The 25,112-nt window shown below is 46.0% G+C and overlaps 1 protein-coding gene across 1 annotated transcript in view; it reads left to right on the plus strand.

Annotated features, from left to right (window-relative positions):
- Nucleotides 1-25,112, plus strand: part of CHAC2 (ChaC glutathione specific gamma-glutamylcyclotransferase 2) — an 86,347-nt gene that overhangs the window by 10,273 nt on the left and 50,962 nt on the right. The window lies entirely within an intron of this gene.

Consider the following 25,112-nt stretch of genomic DNA (forward strand, 5'->3'; position numbering starts at 1 on the left):
GAGACTGTGAGACCTAGGCTGACCTCCTGGCAGTATCCCCTTACGTAATCCAGCTGCCCTCCTGGCAGTATTCCTCACTATTGCCCAGCTGCCCTCCTGGTAGTATATCTCATCATAGCCAGGAGAGTTGGGCTATGGAGAGGTGTCCTGCTGGGAGGGTAGCTAAATCCTTGCCTAAGTCTTGGAAATGGCATCAAAGGAGGTGTAGTGTAGACATCCTAGGAGGCAGTTTTAACGAAATCCCGCACATGCACAGATATGCTGGGGGTCTCTGCCAGGTCTTGCAGCATATGCTGGATCTCTATTAAAGATGGTGGTGCTAGAGAAGAGCATTGAAAGGGAACTTTGGCTTCATGCAAGACCAAGCAGGACATCATGGTCTAGCAAGCATGCGTTGAGGTTAGGCAGAATGAAGTTCTTCTTTAACAAAGCGTTTCAGGTACGGATATGTATCACCTTCCTTGGTAGGTGCTAGTAGGTAAGCTATAGTTTGCTCCACCTGCTTATCAGGGGAGCCTGATTGGTAGTTCTGACTGTTACATGTGTCCATGTGTGATTCACTTGGTCTGAGGGAGTGTCCCCACTGTGTCCAATAGGGGAAGCCTGTTGGACAGTGGAGGAAACCCAGCCAGTGACACACAGGCTCTGTGACTGTCCCAGAGGGTTGGCACAGGCAGTAGTGCATCATGGGATATGTTATATAAGCCAAGGGCACATGTGACAGGGGGTCTTTGGGCGGGAAGCCAAGTCCCAGGAGGAGGGTGACGGGTGTCTCTCCTCCTGTTGCTGAGGAAGGTAGTCACAGGCAGTCGGCCTTGTGGTGCTGAACCAGGAGGACCAGTGGATGCTGACAAGATGGATGGAGGCAGAGCGACCCAGGGAAAAACAGTGTCCGTGAGTACCGGGAAGCCTGCCAGGGGTCTTACCAGGAAGGGGGCCACTCCGGTAGAGTGTCAGCGGACAGGGGGTCAGCACACACAGCAAGTGAGAAAGGAGGTGCCAAGTTAGACCCTAAAGAGTAAACTAACCAAGAGTTCATATTCTTATCTTCACTTCAGTGGCAAAGTGAAGCAGCGGCCTTGCCGCACACACACTTCAGGATTGTGCCTAGTTCAAGTTGGAGTATCCCCTTCTCCCATCCAAGTTCTAAAATGAAATACAGAAGAACACATCCCCTGGACTGTTCATTGTCTGAGCTAAGAACTGTTAATGCCCTGTATATGCTATCAAGTGTTAATGGTAACCCAGGGGAACCGAAGAAGTGTAATTCTCAGCAGCTCCCTAGGGGGCAGTGCTACAGGTATTTTTACATAATTACATTGGAACCTTGGCACCCCAGATGTTTTGGAACTGCATTTCCCACGATGCTCAACTACACTGCAGAGAGAATGAGCATCATGGGAAATGTAGTTCTAAAACATCTGGGGTGCCAAGGTTTGCCACCACTGAGCTAGGGCAATGTGACTATGTATGCTGGAAATCGCTGTAGTAGGCACCACTTTACCAGTGATCTCTACTTGCTTTCCGGGTCCTGTACTGCATTCTGAACACAGGTCGGCCGCTGGGCACCATTCAAAGATGCTTTGCAATTTCTCAACTAATTTAAAGCGGAGTTCCGGGCACAGAAACATTTTTTCAATGAACATACCCCCGGGAGAGTCAGGACTAGTACATTCCACAATGGCTAGCCTCTGATCTGTCCTGGTTCGCACTTACCTGCAAGAAGAAATACTCACTTTTAAAATTTCTTCTCCAGCGTTGCCATCTCTGTTGTGGGCAGCTGAAGCCAGCGCGATCCTCTTCTGCGTCCTCTTCCTTGTCTTCTTCTGCCAGAATGCGCCTTCACCGGCCCCTCTTGTCACTTCCGGTGCGGCACCGCATTCCTCCGCATGCCCAGAAGCTGTTTAGCAAGGAAAGCGGCGTCGCACCGGAAGTGACGTCGGGGCCGGTGCCGTCGCATTGATTCCTGGGAGTGATGACGTTCAGCTCCCAGGAATCATTGCAAACCGGAAGTGACGGCGCGGGCCGCGGCCGCGAGGGGGGAAGTGGAAGACAGGTGAGTATTTCTTTCTACAATTACAAGGTAAGTAAAAAAAAAAAAAAAAAAAATATCCTAACTATCCAATTCTGTTTCAGGTGGGGAAAAGCAAGCGGATGGCCACAAAATCGGTTATGTCGATTTTGTGGCCGGAACTTCGCTTTAAAGAAATCAGATGGAGATGCAGAACAGTGACGTCACGCTTTCCATTTCGTCCAGTCAGGCAATGCTTTCCAATGCAAGCCATTCTCTGAATGGTGTCTGTGCCCTGTGTTCACAATGCAGTGGGGCAACCATTTAGTACGGGACTCAGAAGCTAGAGGAGATCACTGGAGTGGGGATGACTACTAAAGTGATTTCCAGCTTCTAGAGGGATCCCACAGATATGTGATACAGTATATACATAGTTTCTTTGGAACAAGGTAACTATAGAATATCAATACCTGGAATCCAGCTTCAAGGCAAAGCTATGTATTTATGGCTGTCATGTTGCCAGAATAACAAAGAGGCCATTTTATTAGCACACCGTATGCACTCGGCACATTTCTTGGAGACAGAACTGTAAAAACTGTCAAATCACTGTGACTGGATAAGGAATACAGACTGAAATGTTTAGTTCTCTTCAAGGTTGTATTCTATTGATTGCAGACTTGGGATGACTCATCAAAAGGTTTTCCTAAAATAGAAATTCAGGCTGCAGCTGGGTTATGTTCATCCAATATTTACTATAGGGATGACTGGCGTTAGAGCTACACAAAACCTAAATGTATGTTGTGTGGACATCTGCTAGGGCTGATCATTAAAGCGGAGTTCCACCCAAAAGTGGAACTTCCGCTTTAGGGAGTCCTGACCCCCCGACATGCCACATTTGGCATGTCATTTTTTGGGGGGGGGAGCGGATATCTAGTTTTGACAGGTACCCGCTCCCACTTCCGCTCGGAGCGCTGCGGCGCCCTGAGCGGAAGTTCTCCTCTCCCCCTCCCTCCCTGCAATCTTCTGGGACACGTCAGAGGTCCCAGAAGATTGCCGGCCAATCACGGCGCGCAGCGCGACTCGTGCATGCGCAGTGGGTACCCGGCTGTGAAGCCGCAAACTGTAACAGCCGTGTGCCCACAGCAGTGATGCCGGCGCCGAGGGAGAGGATCGAGGCTTCCGGCGGCCGCATCGCTGGACCGTTGGACAGGTGAGTAAATGGCTGGAACTCCGCTTTAAGTCCCTGTTCACACTGCTGCGATTGGATGGGTCAAATCGCATGACAAGTCGCACCCTATTGTGTACTATGGAACTGTTCAAATCGGCACTACGCCGACTTCGCAGTGCCACACCGATTTGAAAGTTCCTGCACTACTTTTGGTGATTTCAGGTGCGACTTGCATAGATCTGTGTGCATGTAGTCACACAGATGTCAGCCAAGTCACACCTGAAGTCATACTGACATGTAGCCTTAAAAGTGCACAACATCAAAGCCGCATTCAGTGAGAACCTAGACTATTAGAAATCTGTCACCAACAGTGACTGGCATTGCCCAGACTCCCAACCCTGAATGTTTATTGCAGTCAAGCTTTGTTTTACTAAAGGTAACCATACACTATACAATCTGATTGGCTCTACTATCAACTATGTAGTGAAAGGGCTTGTATGATTTTATACAGATGCAATGAATTTAGGTTTGTCCTCATTTCATAGTTTTGGGACTTCTAAAGAAGACCATTTTTGTGCAGTCAGATTGAATATTATTTAAGCAGCTAAACATAAGACTCATGAGGACCATAGAAGTGCAGCCTAAGAAGTTGCTCTAAAGCCTAAGCATTTTTTTTATCCTAACCACTTGCCGACCAGCCGCTATATATATATATATATATATATATATATATATATATATATATATATATATATATATATATATATATATATATATATATATATATATATATATATATATATATATATATATATATATATATTCAAAAGGTTGGTGAGCAGCACAACAGCAATGGTTTGTTGAGGTCATGTGCAAAGCAATCAAGCCATCCCACAGGCTATATATATAAGAGAAAAAGTCCACAGGGATTGCTGCACAATTCTTTCTTTATTGGAAAGATATCTTTCCAATAAAGAATTGTGCAGCAATCCCTGTGGACTTTTTTCTCTATATATATATATATATAATTCCCGTGAAACGCCATACTCGTACAGGCGCGTCCCGGGAGTGACTGTGGGGGAGCCAGCAGGGAAGCTGATCTGCGGGGCCAGCGGCTGCGATTGCCACCGGGCACCCGCGATCGCTCCCTGTGGAGACGGAACAGCTGTCTGCTGTTGTAAACACACAGACCATTGTTCTGTCAGCAATCAACGCAGAGCTCCTGTGTTCCTTCTATTTAGGAACACAGGTCTCTGTGTTGATTTCATAAGCCCAACCCCCCCCCCACAGTTAGAAAATACCCTCTAGGCATTTTAACCCTTTGATCGCTCCTGGTGTTAACCCCTTCCCTGCCAGTGTCATTAGTACATTAGCAGCGCATATTTTTAACACTGATTACTGTAGTAATGTCATTGGTCCCCCAAAAAGTGTCAAAAATGTCAGTTAGGGGTCCTATCTGTCCGCAATGTTGCAGTCCCGCTAAAAAAAGATGATCACCGCCAATTCATTAAGAAAAAATAATAATAAAAATGACCTAAATCTTTCTCCTAGTTTGAAGACGCAATAACTTTTGTGCAAACCAATCAATATACACTTATTGGGATTTTTTTTTACCAAAAATATGCCTCGAAATACATATTGGCCTAAAATGATTAAAAAAATGAGATATTAATTTTTTTTTTTTTGGGAGTGTTCTATAGCAGAATGTGAAAAATGTTTTTTTTTTTTTTTTTTTGACTTGTCACTCTTTTTGGTTATAGGGAGTGTGGTCCCTCAACCCCCCCCCTTTTACTTACCTGAACCCTTATTTCAGGGATCTTAAAAGTACAGTCCTCCAGCAGAACTACACATCCCATGAGGCATTGTAAAACTGACATTCAGACATTACTAGGCATGATGGGAATTGTTGTTCCTGAATGGCCATAGTTTGGAGACCTCTGTCTTTTTTGATCCAGCGCTGTACATGTCTGCAGCTCTTCTCCCCTCACACTTTTGGGTTTTGCTGCCTTTGCTGGAGCACCAGAAGCCATTGGCTCCCACTGCTGAAAATCAAAGCCAGTAAGGAGGGAGGGGGGGGCGGAGCCAAGTCCCGCTGTCTGTGTCAATCGATGCAGCAGCAGGGCTCGGGAGCGAGCACACACAGGACAGAAAGGCAGAGCCAGGAGCACTGGTGGTGGGGCACCCGAGAAGAGGGGGGTTCAGCGCTGCTATGTGCAGTTCCATTGCACAGAGCAGGTAAGTATAGAGATGTTTATACAAAAAAAAAATCCTTTACAATCACTTTAACCACTTGCCTACAGTGCACTTTCACCCCCTTCCTGCCCAGACCGATTTTCAGCTTTCAGCGCTCTCACACTTTGACTGAGAATTACTCAGTCATGCAACACTGTACCCATACAAAAATTGTGTCCTTTTTTTCACACAAATAGAGCTTTCTTTTGATGGTATTTGATCAATACTGGGTTTTTTATTTTTTGTGCTATAAATAAAAAAAAACTGAAAATATTGTGAAAAAACGCATTTTTCTTTGTTTCTGTCATAAAATTTTGCAAATTAGTAATTGTTCTTCACAAATTTTGGCCAAAATTTATACTGCTACTTATCTTTGGTAAAAATAACCCAAGTAAGTGTATATTATTTGGTCTTTGTGAAAGTTATAGAGTCCACAAGCTATGGTGCGAATCATTGAAAATTGATCACACCTGATGTACTGAAGGCCTATCTCATTTCTTGAGACACTAAAAAGTCAGGAAAGCACAAATACCCCCCAAATGACCCCTTTTTGGAAAGTAGACATTCCAAGGTATTTAATAAGGGGCATGGTGAGTTTTTTGAAGTTGTAATTTTTTCCCACAATGCTTTGCAAAATGAAGATTTTTTTTTTTTTTTTTTACAAATTGCCGTATTAACAGGTTATTTCTCTCACACAGCACATGTATACTTGCAACTACACCCCAAAACACATTCTACTACTCCTCCTGAGTATGGAGATACCACATGTGTGAGACTTTTTCACAGCCTGGCCACATACAGAGGCCTAACATCCAAGTAGCCCCGTCCGGCATTCTAGGAGCACAAATTACACATATAATTTCCTGACAACCTATCGCACTTTTGAAGGCCCTGGAGCACCAGGACAATGGAAACCCCCATAAAATTACCCCATTTTGGAAAGCAAACAGCCCAACGTATAATTTTTGAGGCATAATGAGTCTTTTGAATATGTCATTTTTTTCCACAAGTTTTTGGAAAATGTGGAAAGAAAATGAAAACACATTTTTTTTACACAAAGCTGTCCATTTATGCAATATTTCTAACACATAGCATGTACATAGCAAAAATTGCACCCCAAAATACATTCTGCTATTTCTCCTGAGTATGGCGATACCACATGTGTAACACTTTTTCACAGCCTGGCCACATACATAGGCCTAACATCCAAGTAGCGCTTTACACAAAGTTGTCCATTTATCCACTTTAAGACTGGGCCTATTTTTGACACTTGGTGTTTACAAGCTAAAATCATTTTTTTTTGCTAGAAAACTACTTAGAACCCCCAAACATTATATATTTTTTTTTTAGCAGAGACCCTAGAGAATAAAATGGAGATCGTTGCAATATTTTTTATCACACCATATTTGCGCAGCAGTCTTCCAAATGCGATTTTTTTGAAAAAAAATTCACTTTTTTGAACTAAAACATAAGAAAACAGTAAATTTAGCACAATTTTTTCCCATAATATGAAAGATAATGTTACGCCGAGTAATTAGATACCCAACATGTCATGCTTCAAAATTGTGCATGCTCACAGAATGGCGCTAAATTTTGGTACTTAAAAATCCCCATAGGCAACATTTTAAAAATTTCTGCAGGTTACTAGCTTAGAGTTACAGAGGAGGTCTATGGCTCAAATTATTGCTCTCGCTCTAACGATCGCGGCGATACCTCACATGTATGGTTTGAACACCGTTTACATATGTGGGCGGGACTTGCGTATGCGTTTGCTTCTGCGCGTGAGCTAACGGAGGCAGGGCGCTTTAATTTTTTTTTTTTTTCCTATTTATTTTATTTATTATTTTTTTATTTTTACACAGTTTAAAAAAAAAAAAATATTTTGATCATTTTTATTCCTATTACAAGGAATGTAAACATCCCTTGTAATAGAAATAGGCATGACAGGTCCTCTTTATTGTGAGATCTGGGGTCAAAAAGACCTCACACCTCACAACTACACTAAAGAAGAAAAAAAAAAAAAAAATTGTGGAAAGAGGAAAAAAAAAAAAAGCAAAAAAAAAAGCGGCCCTTTAAACCGGTTGCTAGGCAACGTCTTTTGACGTAGCTCCGGTCCTCCAAGACCATAGAGTTGAGTGAGGGCCATCTTGCCCTCACTCGACTTCCTGTCTCTGAGGATCCGGGACCGGATAGTTTTCCCCGCTGCCGGCGGGTCCGGTAAGCTAGGAAAACGTCTGGGACGCGGCAGGAGGGGGGGGGGGCACCTATTCCCCTGCACCGTAAGGGTAATTCCGCGGCGAATCCGCCACTGGGACCACCCTTATCTGAAAGCCGACTGCCCGCCGTTTCAAAAAATACCAGGGTTATGGGGGCTATCTGCTGCCATAACTCCAGTATTTAGCTTTTAATGGCCGACGCATATAGTCGTTAGGCGGTCAGTAAGTGATTGCATGTATATGACAAACAGGTGACGATGACTGATGGGGTGACAGGTGACGATGACTGATGGGGTGACAGGTGACGATGACTGATGGGGTGACAGGTGACGATGACTGATGGGGTGACAGGTGACGATGACTGATGGGGTGACAGGTGACGATGACTGATGGGGTGACAGGTGACGATGACTGATGGGGTGACAGGTGACGATGACTGATGGGGTGACAGGTGACGATGACTGATGGGGTGACAGGTGATGATGATTGATGAGGTGACAGGCGACGATGATTGATGAGGTGACAAGTGACGATGATTGATGGGGTGACAGATGACAATCACTGACGGGGTGACATGTGACGATGATTGATGGGGTGACAAGTGACGATCACTGATGGGGTGTCAAGTGACGATGATTGATAGGGTGACAGATGACGGTGACTGATGGGGTGACAGGTGACGATGTTTGATGGGGTGACAGGTGACGGTGATTGATGGGGTGACAGGTGACGGGCGATGGTCACTGATGGGTGACAGGTGACGGGCGATGGTGCACGGCGGTACTGATGGCAGTCTCTGGTGACCGGTGAACTTTAGGCTATGTTCACATGTGAGCGTAGCGATCATGGGCAGAATCACTGCGATTCTGCCCGTGATCCAGAAATCATTGCAAATGGCGGGACGCCTGTGCGTTGCCCGTGATTTGCAATAGCACCCCAAACGATGTGCGATGTTGCAGCGATTTCCGACTGCCGAATCGAGGTAACATCACGCAAACAACGCATGACGCCCCAAAGAAACTCTTGTACCTTTTTTGGGCGTCATGTGATGTTTGCGCGATGTTACCGCGATTCGGCAGGCGGAAATGGCGGCAACAACGCACAGCATTTGGGGTGCTATTGCAAAAAACGGGCAACGCACAGGCGTCCTGCAATTTGCAATGATTTCCGGATCGCGGGCAGAATCGCGGTTATTCTGCCTGCGATCGCTACGCTCACATGTGAACGTTATGGGTGTCAATTTCTGGGCACTGATGAGGTGACTGTTGGGTGACAGGGGACATTGGGGGGGGGCTGAGGACTGTGTGTGGGGGACCTTTATTTGTGTGCTTTTTACTTTTTACAGCGGTACAGAGCAGTAACTCAATGTTTCTAGCTCTTCTCCCCTCATACTGGAAACTGTATGAGGGGAGAAGAGCTAGTAACACTGAGTTACTGCTCTTTGTTTACATTTTCTGATCGGCTGTGAATAGATCCACAGCCGATCACATAGTAAACAGTCACTGTCAGTGACTGTTTACTACCGCCGGTGACAGCTGTGTTCCTACGGAACACAGTGCCACCGACATGACCGCGCTGCGCGCTCCCGATCGCGCATGCGCGGTCATCTCCCGGGCGCCTCCATTGTGATCGGCTGTGTCATTGGAACACAGCCGATCACGTGGGAAACAGCCATGCCTATTGGCTGTTTCCCCCCTGCCGGTGACCGGCTGTGTCCCGGGGACACGCCGACACCGGCAGTGCACGGCGGCGCGCCCGCGATCGCGCGCCTGCCGTGCATTTACTGGGTCACGTCATATGACGTCCGCCCAGGATAATAGCCGCACCGTCCCGCCGTCATATGACGGCGGGCGGGCGGTAAGTGGTTAAGGTCCGGTTCACATTTATGCGATGCCGGAAGGCTGCGAATCCGCAGCCTGTTCCCGCATCGCACACGCACCCCCGGCAGTTCACACTGCCATATGCGATACGCTGGGGGTGTCAATGTAATCTTAACGACACCCCCAGTTTGATCGCATATCGCAGTGCGATCGTGCAGTTCGCACAGGATCGGATCGCACAAGTGTGAACCGCTGTGCGATCCGATCCTGATGCGGCTTCCAAAAAGGGTCCCTGTGCGTGTTTGCTGCGGTGCGAATTTAGCCATACAAAGTGTATGGCTAAATTCGCACCGCACAGCCGATCGCATGTAATGAAGGAGCAGTGCGCTCCGACATTACATGCGAACCCCGCACACGCATCAGTGTGAACCGGGGCTTAAGCTCACTTCTATCACTTACTATCTCACTTACTATCTTTGCACATTACAGTCTTTGCCCAATCGAAATTTAGATTTAGCAATACTATATAATATGATGACCTACCTAAACTAACCAGTTTAGTCAGGCAGGCCTTTGCACTACATATTCGTTGGCAGATGGAAAGCAGCGGTGGTCAAAGACAAAATAATAGAGGGCCTCAGGTGTGGCCCCCAGCACTTAGTGGGCTGCACAATCGCGTTGAGGCACATTGCATCTAGCTAGGCAGCTCATTCAAAAAAAACATGCAGTATTGCATCTTAATTGCTGAATATTGGTGTCTTGCTGCATTTTTTTTGCTGTGGCTTGCAAAATGAACCAGAAAGAGAGTTGGAGTAAAATAATTGGTGTCAGTGAATGCTATCAAAACACCCAATATTGTTGTCAGTGGATACAATTATAACCTGCAGCTTTATTGTCAGTGGATGCAATAATAACCGCCAGTCATTGATTCCAGCGGACGCAGTGATAACCCCCGGCAGTGGTGCCAGCGGACGCAGTGATAACCCCCGGCAGTGGTGCCAGCGGACGCAGTGATAACCCCCGGCAGTGGTGACAGGGGACGCAGTGATAACCCCCCACCCCATAACCCACTGTTGCAGTGCTGTTTAATGCATTTTTTTTTAAATCCCTAAAATGAAAACCGGCTTATATAGCAAATTTTATAAGCTATATTTTTTGTTTTAGCGAAAGTGAAGTTCCTTTTTAGGAATGAATTGCTCTGCCATGCTTGAAGCTACAGAGGTCGAATAATAAGTTGCACCCCATGTTTTCCAATGAGCCATGTTTTCCAATGAGTACCATTCTGTCTATGTGACCTCAAAGTAATTCATGCACTACAATTATAACCCCAGGCATTGGTGCCAGCGGACGCAGTAATAACCCCAGGCATTGGTGCCAGCGGACGCAGTAATAACCCCTGGCATTGGGGCCAGCAGACACAATAATAACCCCTAGGTGGGGGCCAGAGGACGCAGTAATAACCCCCAGCATTCGTGCCAGCGGATTCAGTAATAACCCTTGGCATTTGTGCCAGATGACACAGTAAAAAAAAAACACGCTGGTGCCAGCGCATTGCAATCCTTACCCCCCGGCGCTGGTGCCATCACATGCGATCCTTACCCCCCGGCGCTGGTGCCAGCGCATGCTATCCTTACCCCCCGGCGCTGGTGCCAGTGAATGCGATCATTATCCCTGGTATTGCTGTTAGAGTCAGGGACCTCAATATTACCCCAAGCCCATAAACCACTGTTGCATTTTTTTAATAACCCCAAAATACGAAATAACTTGTATAGCAATTTTTTAGGCTAGATTTATTTATTTTTTTTTTTTTTTTTGTTCTAACGAAACTGAAGTTCCTTTTAAGAATGAAGTTCTCTGCAATGCCTGCAGCTACAGAGGCCTGTAAGGGCATGTTTTAAAACTCTTTTAGGCTCCATTCACACTTGCTGGAATTGTCATACGACCTGGACATCAGTTGCATGACAAGTTGCACCCATGTTTTCCACTGAGCACCGCTCATATTTATGAGATTTAAAGTCTGAGCGACTTAAAATTAGATTTTGCACTACTTTGGTCCAACTTTCAGGCGACTTGAGGGCCATAGCCTTCAATCTTAACCCCCAAAAGTTGCCTGAAAGTCGGACCAGAGTAGTGCATGAACTACTTTTTAAGTCTCATATTCATGAACAGTACTCAGTGGAAAACATGGGGTGCATCTTCTCATGATAAATCCAGCAGGTGCCAAGGGCCATAGCCTTCAGTGTTAACCCCCAAAAGTCGCATTAAAGTCACACCAGACTGTTTGACTTGCAAAAGTTTTGTCTGACTTTGGAGGCACGCCCTGGTTAAGGACTCCGGTGGCCAACCGCTCCTTAACAACCAATGCCTCATCAGCTGTCAGTGGGGAATGTAAACAAAAGATTGCTGTCCTGAAAAGATCTAAAAAAAAAAAAAGCATGGAGGACCCCCCTCCCCTCAATAATTGCCAGTCCCCTAAAGGGGGAATGGATTTTAAGAGGAACCCCACACCAATTTTTTTTTTTTGGAGTGGAGTCGCGCCTCCAAAAATCCATACCAGATCCTAAGATCTGGCGTAGCTTCTGGGGGGCCACCGTGTGAAAGTCACCCCCACAACCACCTAACCAGGGTGTGGGGAAGAGGCCCCTGCCCTCCTCAACATAGGGACAAGGCGCTTCTGGTTCGGGGAACCCCCTACCCCAAAGCGCCCCCACCACCTATGTTGAGGGCATGTGGCCTGGTTTGGTTCAGGAGGAGTTTTTTTTAATACAGTTAGATCCATATATATTTGGACACAGGCACAATTTTCATACTTTTGGCTCTGTATGCCACCAGAAGAAAATTAACATGAAACAATCCAAATGAATTTGAAGTGCAGACTTTCAGCTTTAATTCAAGGGGTTGACCATAAATATCAAGTACAAATTTTAGGAACTGCAACTATTTTTATACACAGTCCCTCCATTTTCAGGGGCTCAAATGTAATTGGACAAATAAATATAATCATAAATAAAATGTTCATATTTAATATTTTGTTGGGAATCTTTTACTGGCAATGACTGCCTGAAGTCTGGAACCCCATTGACGTTACCGAAGACTGGGTTTCCTCCTTTCTGATGCTTTGCCAGGCTCTAACTGCAGCTGTCTTTAGTTGTTCTTTGTGGGTGTTTCTGCCTTTAGTTTTGCCTTCACCAAGTGAAATGCATGCTCAATTGGGTTGAGATCAGGTGATTGAGTTGGCCATTGCAGAATATTCCACTTCTTTTTCCTTCAAAAGCTCCTTGGTTGCTTTTGCAGTGTGTTTTGGATCATTGTCTATCTGTACTGTGAAGGGCCGTCCAATCAACTTTGCTGCATTTGGCTGATTCTGGGCTGACAGTATATCTATAAACACTGCAGAATTAATCCGGCTGCTTCTGTCACATCATCAATAAACACCAATGACCCAGTGCCACAGGAAGCCATGCATGCCCATGCCATCACACTGCCTCCACCATGTTTTACAGATGACGTGTGCTTTGGATCATGAGCCGTTCCAAGCCTTCTCCATACTTTTTTCCTCCCGTCATTCTGGTACAGATTATTCTTTCATCCGCCCAAAGAATGCTTTTCCAGAACTGGTCTGGCTTCTTTTGATGTTTTTTTGGCAAAGTCTAATTTGGCTTTTCTATTCTTCAGGCTTATGAATGGTTTGCACCTTGTGGTGAACCCTCTGTTTTTTTTCTCTCGTGAAGTCTTCTTTTGATTGTAGACTTTGACGATGATACGCCCACCTCCTGGAGAGTGTCCTTAACTTGTCTGGGTGTTGTGAAAGGGTTTTTCTTTACCGTAGGGAGGATCCTGCGATCATCCACCACTGTAGTCTCCTGGGACGTCCAAGCCTTTTTATGTTCCTGAGCTCACCACTGTGTTCTTCTTTCCTCTATAATGTACCAACTTGATTTGGCCACTCCTAAAGTTGCTGCTATCACTCTGATGGATTTGTTTAGTTTTTGAAGCCTTACAATGGCACTTGCATGGACAGCTCCTTTTTTGAATGCATGACGAAGGCTCACAGCAATAGATTCCAAATCCAAATACCACACTTAGAATCAACTCCAGACCTTTTACCTGCTTAATTGATGAAGAAATAATGAAGTATTATCCCACAACTGGCCATGAAACCGCTTTTGATTCAGTTGCCCAGTTACTTTTGGGCCCTTGAAAAAGGGGGATGGCTATTCGTAAGAGCTGTAATTCCTAAACCCTTCCTCCGATTTGGATGTAGATACCCTCAAATTAAACCTGAGAGTGTGAACTTTCAGTCCATATATAACTATAGCTATAGCTTGAATAGGTTTTGGTAAATACCGGAAAAAAACTAATATTGTGCCTGTGTCCAAATATATATGGACCTAACTGTATGTCGGCATTCTATCGTTTACATTCAGCTGTCAGCGGGGAATCCTGATGACAGCTGAGGAGTCTATCAGTTGTTAGAGACAAGGCTGCCCACTTCTTAACAACCCAATTTTGACTGGTTAAGGACGCTAGCAGCCGCCCGCTCCTTGTCCATAAGTTGCATCCAAGTCGCACCCATCCAAAGTCACACTGGAACTACTCTGTTCTACAATAAAACATGCAATGCAACCGGTTACAGGGTCTGTTTGGAGCGGTACAAGATCTTTTCCTTCAAGGGGTTATCGTCCCGGTTCTAATTTTGAAATGTTTTCAGGGTTTTTACTCAAACCTGTTCTCAGTCCCCAGGAAGGAAGGCAAAGTGCATGCAATCCTGGACCCCAAGGCGCTAAACTGCTTTGTGTGGGTACAGAAGTTCAGAATGGAGTCCATTCTGTGGTGGTATCCCTGCACCAGGGGGGATTTCCTCGCCTCCTATAGATATCAAGGATGCCTATCTTCATATTCCAATATGTGCCAGTCACCAGCGTTTTCTTCGCTTTGCTGTGGGAGAGGAGCTTTATCAGTTTGTGGCGTTACACTTTGGTCTCGCCTCCGCTCCTCGGGTCTTCACAAGTGTTGGCTCCGGTGCTAGTCTTGCTACGCCAATGGGGGATCGCGGTACTGGGTTACTTTAGAAGATCTCATTTTGCAAGCAGAATCTCCCTCTTCTCTGGTGGAGAACCTGAAGATCACAATACGATCTCTTGAGTTCGGCTGGATTCAGAATTTTCAGAAGTCTGCCCTGGTTCCGTCCACAAAGCTGGACTATTTGGGCCTGACTCTGGACTCGGCCGTAGCCAGAGTGCTCCTTCCTGTGGACAAACTCCAGAAATCTCAGACTGCGATTCGCCTCCTGCTATCCAACAAATGGTCATTCCTCTGGACTTGCATGCGGCTGCTGTGCCTGATGGTATCTACCTTCGAGGCAGCTACGTTTGTACAGTTCCATATGAGGTCCCTGCAGGTCCCCGGCAGATGCTGACCAAGTGGGACAAGACTCCACAGTCTCTGAACAATCGGATCCGGCTGAGTCGGGGAATGAATGAGCCCCTAATATGGTGGTTACGCTCTCTGCCGCTTCGGCTGGGAAAATTCCTCCTCCACTTGTATTGGACAGTGGTAACCACGAATGCCAGCCTGTCCGGCTGGGGAGGCATCCTCTGCAAGCATTCTGCTCGGGATCTGGAAGAGTCCAGACTACCGATCAATGTCTTTGAACTCCGAGCGATCAGACTGTCTGGATCATTGGACGAATGAGCCGTGGCTTATATCAATCACCAAAGGGGCAGAAGAAGTGCCCTAGGCCTAGATGCTCTGAAGGTACCTGGCATTCTAAGGTGGACAGAACGGTTTATTCCAGACCTCTCCCGGGGTGGAAAATTGGCAGGCGGATTACCTCAGTCGGCAGGCTTTGGACCAAGGGGAGTGGTTCCATTATCCAAAGGTGTTTCATCAGCTGTGTCTCTGGTGGGGCACCCCCGAGGTGGATCTGTTAGTGTCCCAGCTCAACAGAAAGGTGCAGAGGTTTGTGGCTCGGTCATGGGATCCACTGGTGGATGCCGCAGAAGCACTGGTTGCCCAGTGGGGTCAGTATAGTCTGATCTACACTTTCCCTCCTCTCCAGCTTCTTCCCGGCCTCCTATGCAGGATCAAAGGCAGAAGGAATTGCCGTCATCTTAGTGGCTCTGTCGGGCTTGGTACACTGATCCAGTGCAGCTGGTCATGGACGTTCCTTGAAAGCTTCCTCTCAGGGAGGATCTGCTGTCCCAAGGACTGATCTTCCATTCTGCTTTACAGTCGCTGGCTTGACAGCTTGGCTGTTGAAAGCCAGGTGCTAAAAGATAGAGGTTTGTCTGAGTCTGTGATTCCTACGTTGTTACATCTACTTCTAGGAAGATCTACCGTCGTACTTGGAAGACGTACATTTGTGTGATGTGAGTCTCTTGGGGTTCATCCTTGCTCCTTCTGGGTGGCTTGGATCTTAACCTTCCTTCAACGGGAGGTTGAACAGAAATGGGCCTTGAGTTACCATCAAGGACCAGGTATTGGCCTTGGTGGTTTTTTTCAAACGACCTTTGGCCACACACTCCCTGGTGCATACTTTTTTTCAGGATGTTCTGCATTTAGTTCCTCCAGTGCAGGCTCTGTTGCTGCCTTAGGATCTTAATTTGTTGCTTTCAGCTCTACAGAAGCCTCCCTTTAACCACTTAAGGACCGAGCCTATTTTTGACACATTTTGTTCACAAGTTAAAATCAGTATTTTTTCCTAGAAAACAACTTGGAACCCCCAAACATTATATATATTATTTTAGAAAAGACTCTGGAGAATAAAATGTCGGTCATTGCAATCATTTTTGTCACGCGGTATTTGCGCAGCGGTCTATAAAGCGCCATTTTTTTGGAAAAATTTTGAAAAATCACATTTCACTGCATTTAAAAAATACTAAACAGTAAAGTTAGCCCATTTTTTTTGTATATTGTGAAAGAACATGTCACGCCGAGTAAATAGATACCCAACATGTTACGGTTTAAAATTGCGCCCCCCCGTGGGATGTCGACAAACTACGGTCAATAGAGATCTCAATCTGCGACGCTTTAAATTTATTTAACGGTTACCAGTTTAGAGGTAGAGTGTAGCTCTTTTTTTTTAATTATTGCTCACACTCTGGCGATCGCGGCGATACCTCACATGTGTGGTTTGAACAGCGATTTCATTTGCGGCTCGACTTGCGTATACGTTTTTTTTTGTGCGCGAGCTAACGGTGACGGGGGCGGCTAAATTTTTTTTTTTTTTTTTTTTTTCCCGTTTATTTTATTTATTTTTTTAACTTTATTACAGTTTTAAAAAAAAAAAAAAATCTGATCACTTTTATTGCTGTCACAAGCAATGTAAACATCCCTTGTGACAGCAATATGTCGTGACAGGTACACTTTATGGAGGGATCGAGGGTCTAAAAGACCCTAGACCCCTCCACTACACTTCCCTGTATGCAAAATGCCAAAAACGGCGTTTTTGCATACAGCCGATTTTCAAATTTGCCGCCTTTTGCGGCACAGTAACCCGGAAGTGACGTCATGGACGCCGCCTCCGGGTTACGTCAACGGAGCCCCGATCGATGCTGTTTCCGGCATTCATCGGGACTCCATCCAGCCGGCGGACGCGCCGGCTGGGTGCTCGGGGCTCCCGGTGGGACGGGAGCCCCGAGCAAAGCCACGGAAGGCGGCGGGAGGGGGGGGGACGTCCCCTCCCGCCCCCCCGGGTACCGATCGAGCGGCTCCCGAGCCGCATCGGTCAGTACCGACGGAAAGCCAACCGTCGGCTTCAAACCACGGTACCGGAATGATGCCTCTAGCTAGAGGCATCATCCCGGTACACTACCGCAAAGTTTACTGACGTAGACCTACGTTAGTATGCGGTAAGTGGTTAAAAAATATTCAGGAGATTCCACTTCTTATGCTGTCCCAGAAGGTGGCCTTTTTGGTGGCTATCACCTCTGCGCCCAGGGTGTTGGAACTGGCGGCGTTATCCTGTTCACCTTATCTAGTGATTCACAAGGATAAGGTGGTGCTTCGCCCCTGTTCGTCATTCCTTCCTAAGGTTGTCTCTGACTGTTATTTGAATGAGGACATTGTGTTGCCTTCCCTGTTTCCCAGGCCTAGTGCCTCCTGGGCTTTCCGTCATCAGGCGTCAGTGACGCAGGTTTGCAAGGCGGCCACCTGGTCATCGGTGCACTCTTTACAAAGTTTTTAAAAGTGGACTTGTTGGCATCTGCGGATGCTTTTCTTTTTGGCTACAAGTTTTTGCAGGCTGCTGTTTAAGAGGACCCGATTCTCTTGAGGGTGTATCCTCCTTGAGGCCCTAGTTGTATTGGTTGAGCCCCTGTTGCCGAGTTGGTTACTGTTTATCCTTGGGAATTTTTTTGCTTTTTCCCACCCCTCATGTTTAACACTGCTTTGGGACGTCCCAGTGGTCAAGAATGACAGGAGCTGTGTCCGTCAATGAATGAAAGAGAAAATTGGATTTGTGACTTTCCGTAAAATCCATTTCTCTGATGTTCATTGATGGACGCAGCACCCACCCCTCTGTGGAGTTATAATTCTCCTGACACTGCTTGTTACAAAACTGAGTGACTACAGCAGGAAGAGGGAGTATACGTCCTGGGACTGCCCATAGGTGTAGCCAGAAGTTTTTTTTTTTTTTTTTCTGCCTAGGGTCCTTTTCCTGTAGGGGGCAGCATAACCCAGTGGTCAAGAATGACATGAGATGTGTCCGTCAATGAACATCGGGGAAATGGATTTAAGGGTAAGTCAAAAATCCCCCCCCCCCTTTTTTTTTTTTTTTTTCTAAGCACTGATCACTGTATTTGGTGTCCCTGGTCCCCAAAAATTGTCAAGTGTCAGTGTCTGTGATTTTTCCGCCACAATATCGCAGTCCTGCTATGTCGCTGATCGCTACCATTACTAGTAAAAATAAATATAAATTCCATTATCTATCCCCTAGCTTGGTTCGCGCAAAAGCATCTACAATCATACGCTTATTGGGATTTTTTTTTTCTTTATTAAAAACATGTAGCACAATACATATTGGCCTAAATTAAAGCGGTTGTAAACCCAAAAACACAAAAAAAAAAATAAATAAATAAATAAACCTGCAAGACAAAGGCATAATGAGCTAGTATGCATCGCATACTAGCTCATTATGTATTACTTACCTTAGAACGAAGCCCCGACACGGACCCCCGGACATCGCTGCGGGCGCTGCCATGATCCCTCGGCGTCTCTTCTGGGTTCGGCGGCTCCGGCGCTGTGATTGGCCAGAGCTGTGATGACGTCACTCCCGCGCATGTGCGCGGGAGTGATTTTCCGGGAAGCTTCCAGCAAGGGAACCTGAAGGTCCGTCGGACCTTCAGAGCGCATGCGCCGCTCTCGTGAGCGGCTGCATGCACTTCAAATATCTCCTAAACCGTGCCGGTTTAGGAGATATTAATTGTACCTACAGGTAAGCCTTATTATTGGCTTACCTGTAGGTAAAAGTAAAAAAAAGCGTGATACTACCGCTTTAAGGGCTCTTTCACACGGGCTTTCCGTATGTCCGCAAATCATCCTATTTTTTTTTTGCGGATGATTTGCGGACACAATGTAAGTCTACGGCATTGCGGATGTCAGCGGAATACCATCCGCTGACATCCGATTTCCTTCCTTTCAGTTCTGTTCCGTTTTTTCGAACGGAAGAGAACCCTATTTTTCCTCCGTTCAAAAAACGGAAAGGAAGGAAAATCGGATGTCAGCGGTGTCATCAGCTGACATCCGCAATCCCCATAGACTTACATTAGGTCCGCATATCATCCGCAAACGGATGGGATGATATGCGGACCTACGGAGCGGATGACAGAAATGTCATCCGCTCCGTGAAAAAAAAAAAAAAGGACCGCAGCGGAGCTCTCACACGGAAAGCCCGTGTGAAAGAGCCCTAAGAGTCGGTTCACACTAATCCGACTCTTCATCGCCCCCCCCCCCCCCCCCCCGACTTTGGGTGACTAATGAAGTCGCATTCAGCGTGGCTTGCAACGACTTCTCATAATGGAAGTCAATGCAAGTCGCTCCGACTTTGCAACAAAATAGTGATGGAACCTTTTTCTAAGTCGGAGCGACTTGAGTCGCTTTGATTAGAACGATTCCATTGCACAGCATTGGAAGCTATTAGCGCCGGTTCACACTGCAGCGACGCTACTTCGCACCGCGCCGCGACTTCGGAGCGGCCGCCACGGACTTCATAACATTGAAGTCTATGGCGGTCGCCTCTGGGTCGCCCCAAAGAAGCTCCGGACCCTTTTTCTAGGTCGGAGCGACTTGTGTCGCTCCTATTAGAACGGGTCCGCAGCTTCCCTATGGGAGGCGACCTGTGAGGCGACCAGGTCGCCTCACAGGTCGCCCTAGTGTGAACCGGCAGTAATACATTTTAATTTTTGATTTCTTAACTTTCTATTGGATATGTTTTATAGCGGAAAGTAATTAATAAAGATATTTTATTTATTTTTAGTTTTGTAGCGCAAAAAGTAAAAACCGCAGAGGTGATCAAATGCCACTAAAAGAAAGCTCTATTTGTGGGGGGAAAAAAATACTTATTTTATTTGAGTACAGCGTTGCACAACCGCGCAATTATCATTTAAAGTAACAGTGCAAAAAATGCCTGGTCATGAAGGGAGGTAAATCTTCCGGAGCTCAAGTGGTTTATAGATGAAATCTCTGCTCATACAACTTTTATTTTAATCGTTTTGAATACTATTAGTGAATATTGGGTTCACCATTGTGCTCTGCTTTTGCAGAATATAGTTCAGTATTTTTGTGTATCATGTAAAGTGTTCTCACTCACCGGCCCGCATTGAACCCTGCAGAGTGACCTCTTCTGTGTGTTACAGCAGTGTGCTTTGCACAGTCTGTGACTATGATATGAATGCTGTATGTAAACAATGGGCTACAGAACCCTCCAGGGCCTAACGCATCATTGCAATATGTGTGGAGCTTTTCTCTTTTCCCTGTTTGTCAAATGTACTTACTGCAACAGTCTGTCTATTCCAGTGTCCTTATACTGAGTGAACATTTTAACCACTTGCTGACCTCCAATACCTACAGTATCTCACAAAAGTGAGTACACCCCTCAAATTTTTAGTAAATATTTTATTCTATCTTTTCATGTGACAACACTGAAAAAATAACTTTGCTACAATGTAAAGTAGTGAGTGTACAGCTTGTATAAGAGCCGGTTCACATTAGTGCGACTTGTCTGGTGACTTGTCAGCCTGACAAGTCGCGGTCCATTGACCGCTACAGGACCCGTTCTAATAGGAGCGTCACAAGTCGCTCCGACTTAGAAAAAGTGTCCTGTACTATTTCGGGGCGACCTCGGAGCGACTTGCATAGACTTCCATTATGTGAAGTCCCTGCAAGTCGCTCCGAAGTCGTGGTGCAATGTAATGCACAAGTCGCCCCCGAAGTAGTAAGGAGTCGTGTCGCTTCAGTGTGAACCGACTCTAATGCCCCATACACACGTGCAGATTATCTGCAGACTTTTGTCTGCAGACTTACCAAAACCATATAATATGAGGTCAAACCTAAACACTTTCAATTTGTATGCAATCCGGCAGGCCATTGCACTACATAGAAAAGGTAAGTCTGCAGACAAAAGTCTGCAGATAATCTGCACGTGTGTACGGGGCATTACAGTGTAAATTTGCTGTCCCCTCCAAAATATCTCAACACACAGCCATTAATGTCTAAACCACTGGAAACAAAAGTGAGTACACCCCTAAGTGAAAATGTCCAAATTTGGGCCAAAGTGTCAATATTTTGTGTGGCCACCATTATTTTCCAGCATTGCCTTAACCCTCTTGGGCATGGAGTTCACCAGAGCTTCACAGGTTGCCACTGCAGTCCTCTTCCACTCCTCCATGACGACATCACAGAGCTGGTGGATGTTGGAGACCTTGTGCTCCTCCACCTTCCATTTGAGGATGCCCCACAAATGCTCAATAGGGTTTAGGTCTGGAGACATGCTTTGCCAGTCCATCACCTTTACCCTCAGCTTCTTTAGCAAGGCAGTGGTCATCTTGGAGGTGTGTTTGGGGTCATTATCATGTCGGAATACTGCCCTGTGGCCCAGTCTCCGAGGGGAGGGATCATGCTCTGCTTCTGTATGTCACAGTACATGTTGGCATTCATGGTTCCCTCAATGAACTGTAGCTCCCCAGTGCCGGCAGCTCTCATGCAGCCCCAGACCATCACACCCCCACCACCATGCTTGACTGTAGGCAAGACACACTTGTCTTTGTACTCCTCACCTGGTTGCCGCCACACACGCTTGACACCATCTGAACCAAATAAGTTTATCTTGGTCTCATCAGACCACAGAACATGGTTCCAGTAATCCATGTCCTTAGTTTGCTTGTCTTCAGCAAACTGTGGGCTTTCTTGTGCATCATCTTTAGGAAAGGCTTCCTTCTGGGATGACAGCCATGCAGACCAATTTAAAGCAGTGTGCGGAGTATGGTCTGAGCACTGACAGGCTGACCCCCCACCCCTTTAACTTCTGCAGCAATGCTGGCAGCACTCATACATTTATTTCCCAAAGACAACCTCTAGATAGGACACTGAGCACGTGGACTCCTCTTCTTTGGTCGACCATGGTGAGGCCTGTAAAACTGTTGTATAGTCTTGGTCAAAGTGCTGCAACTCAGTTTCAGGGTCTTGGCAATCTTCTTATAGCCTAGTCCAGTAATGGCAGTGTAGTTGAGCATCATGGGAAATGTAGTTCCAAAACATCTGTGTTGCCAAGGTTCACCATCACTGGCCTAGGCCATCTTTCTGTAGATCAACAATTCTATTTTTCAGATCCTCAGAGTTCTTTGTCCATAGGGTTCAATATTGAATTGGCCCAACCTTTGCAGCTTTAACTCTTCTGGGAAGGCTGTCCACAAAGTTTAGGAGTGTGTCGATGGGAATGTTTGACCATTCTTCCCAAAGCGCATTTGTGAGGTCAGGCACGGATGTTGGACGAGATGGCCTGGCTTGCAGTCTCCGCTCGAATTCATCCTAAAGGTGTTCTATCGGGTTGAGGTCAGGACTGTGTGCAGGCCAGTCAAGTTCCTCCACCCCAAACTTGCTCATCTATGTTTTTATAGTCCTTGCTTTGGGCACTAGTCCAAATCATTTGGTGGAGGGGGGTTGTGGTGTGGGGTTGTTTTTTAGGGTTTGGGCTTGGCCCCTTAGTTGAGTGCACATGCTCAGCATCATATCCAGTGGCTGTCTTTGGGAAATAGACTTATGAGTGCTGCCAGCATTGCTGCAGAGGTTGAAGGGCTGGGGGGGTCAGCCTGTCAGTGCTCAGACCATACGCCGCACACTGCATCAAATTTGTCTGCATGGCTGTCATCCCAGAAGGAAGCCTCTTCTAAAGTGAAGGGAACTCTTAAGGCATCAGCATACCAAGAGCAGGGTCCAAAAAAATCTATGAGTGAGTTTGGGGTGGAGGAATTTGACTGGCACAATGCGCTTCTGGAAGAATGGTCAAACATTCCCATAGACCAGTGGTTCTCCCCCGGTCCTCGGGACCCACTAACAGGGAGATTTTAGGTATTACCATGGGGGAGATGCAGACTAGAATACTGCAATCACTGAGCAGCAAATTATATCACCTGCAATGTATTTCAGTTATCTTGCAAACCTGGCCTGTTAGTGGGTCCTGAGGACAGGAGTTGAGAGCCATAGACACACTCCTAAACCTTTTGGACAGCCTTCCCAGAAGAGTTGAAGCTGTTATAGCTGCAAAGGGTGGGCCAACTCAATACTGAACCCTACAGACTAAGACTGGGATGCCATTAAAGTTCATGTGCGTGTAAAGGCAGGCGTCCCAATACTTTTGGTAGTATAGTGTATATAAAACTATCAGCCATAACCCTGGTACAGTCTTTCTTATGAAAACCGGTCTGGGTGGCTCATGAGCTGCTGGAACGGTTTCAGAAGTGGCAGGAGAGAAGTTGCTCCCAACCACCACTCGCCGGTGTTTCCCTGGCTTACCCTTTCGGTTTGCCAAAGTATCGATCCAGCGGCCGTCTGCTCCCACCATAAGTGATCAAAGAGTTAACACTCTTTGATCAACTCTATGGCCTTGGAGACCGGAGCGACGTTATGAGATCCCTTCCTGTCCAGGCTGGAAGAATTCATTTTTTTGATCTTACCCTTTTTAAGCAAAAAATAATTATTTGGGGGGGGGGGGGGGGTCTTTCTGACCTCAGATATTTCTATAAAGATCTGTCATCCTGATTTCTATTAAGGAATAAAAGTTATAGCAAAATGAATAACTAAAGGGACAATGTAAAAATAAAAAAATCAATATCTATAATCTAAAAAAAATTTAAAGTGCCCCTATCCCTCCATGCTCGCACGTAGAAGCAAACTCAGCATAAGTCGCGCACACATATGCAAATCTTCAAACCACACATGTGAGGTATCGTCATAAATGTTAGAGCGAGAGCAATAATTCTAGCACTAGACCCCCTATTTAACTCTAAACAGGTAACCTGTAAAGGCGTTTAGTGCATCATCTATGGAGATTTTTAAGTATTGTAGTTTATTGCCATTCTTTAAGCATGTGCAATTTTAGAGCGTGACGTGTCTATTTACTCGGCGTAACATCATCTTTCACATTATACTAAAACAATTGGGGTAACTACTATTGCATTCTTCTTTTTTTTTTTTTTTTTTTTTTTTAATTTAAGTGCAATACCGCTGTGCAAATACTTCTTTTTTTTTTTTTTTTTCTCTTTTCCCCTAGGGTCTCTGCTAAAAAAAAAACTGTGTGTTTGGGGGTTCTAAGTAATTTTCTAGCAAAATAAATACTGATTTAAAGTTAATGTAACACTAATGCAGCGCTCAAGACGTTGATGTTGTCCAACCTTAACCGGTTGCCGACCGCCGCACGACTATATACTGCGGCGGTCAGCCCCGGCCAGGCAGAGTGACGTACCGGTACGTCACTCGCCTGTCACTGACTTGCGAGCCTATCGCGGGCGGGCGCGCGCCCGCCGAGGCGCGCACCCGCCACGGCTCGTTCACAGACAAGTCAGTGCGTGTGACCGGCGGACTCGATGTCCGCCAGTCACACTGCGATCGCTCCTGTGAAGGGAGAAAGACAGAGCGGCTTGTGTAAACAAGCTGCCTGTCAGTTCTCCCTGTGTAAAAGTGAAGATCTGTCCGTTCTACTATGTAGAACGGTTGATCTTTGCTTTTACACCAATAGGAATCTCCCTGCACAGTTAGAATCACGCCCCTAGGACACACTTAACCCCTCCCTGTCCAATAAAGTTAACCCCTTCCCTGCCAGTGTCATTTTTGCAGTAACAGTGCATATGTATAGCACTGATTACTGCAGCAATGTCACTGGTACCCCCAAAAGTGTCAAAAATGTCAGTCAAGGGTCCGATCTGTCCGCCGCAATGTCGCAGTACCGAAAAAAAATCGCAGATCGCCGCCATTACGCGTTAAAAAAAAAAAACACCAAAAATGACAAAAATCTTTCCCTTTGTTAGTAAACGCGATAACTTTTGCGCAAACCAATCAAAATACGCTTTTTGCGATTTTTTTTTTTTTTTTTTTTTTTTTTTTTTTACCAAACATAGGTAGCGTAAAACCAATTGGCCGAAAAATGTTAAATTTTGATTTTTACTTTTTTT

This window comes from Pelophylax lessonae (assembly GCF_965119305.1).
Source record: "Pelophylax lessonae genome assembly, chromosome: 3".
NCBI classification, from domain to species: domain Eukaryota; kingdom Metazoa; phylum Chordata; class Amphibia; order Anura; family Ranidae; genus Pelophylax; species Pelophylax lessonae.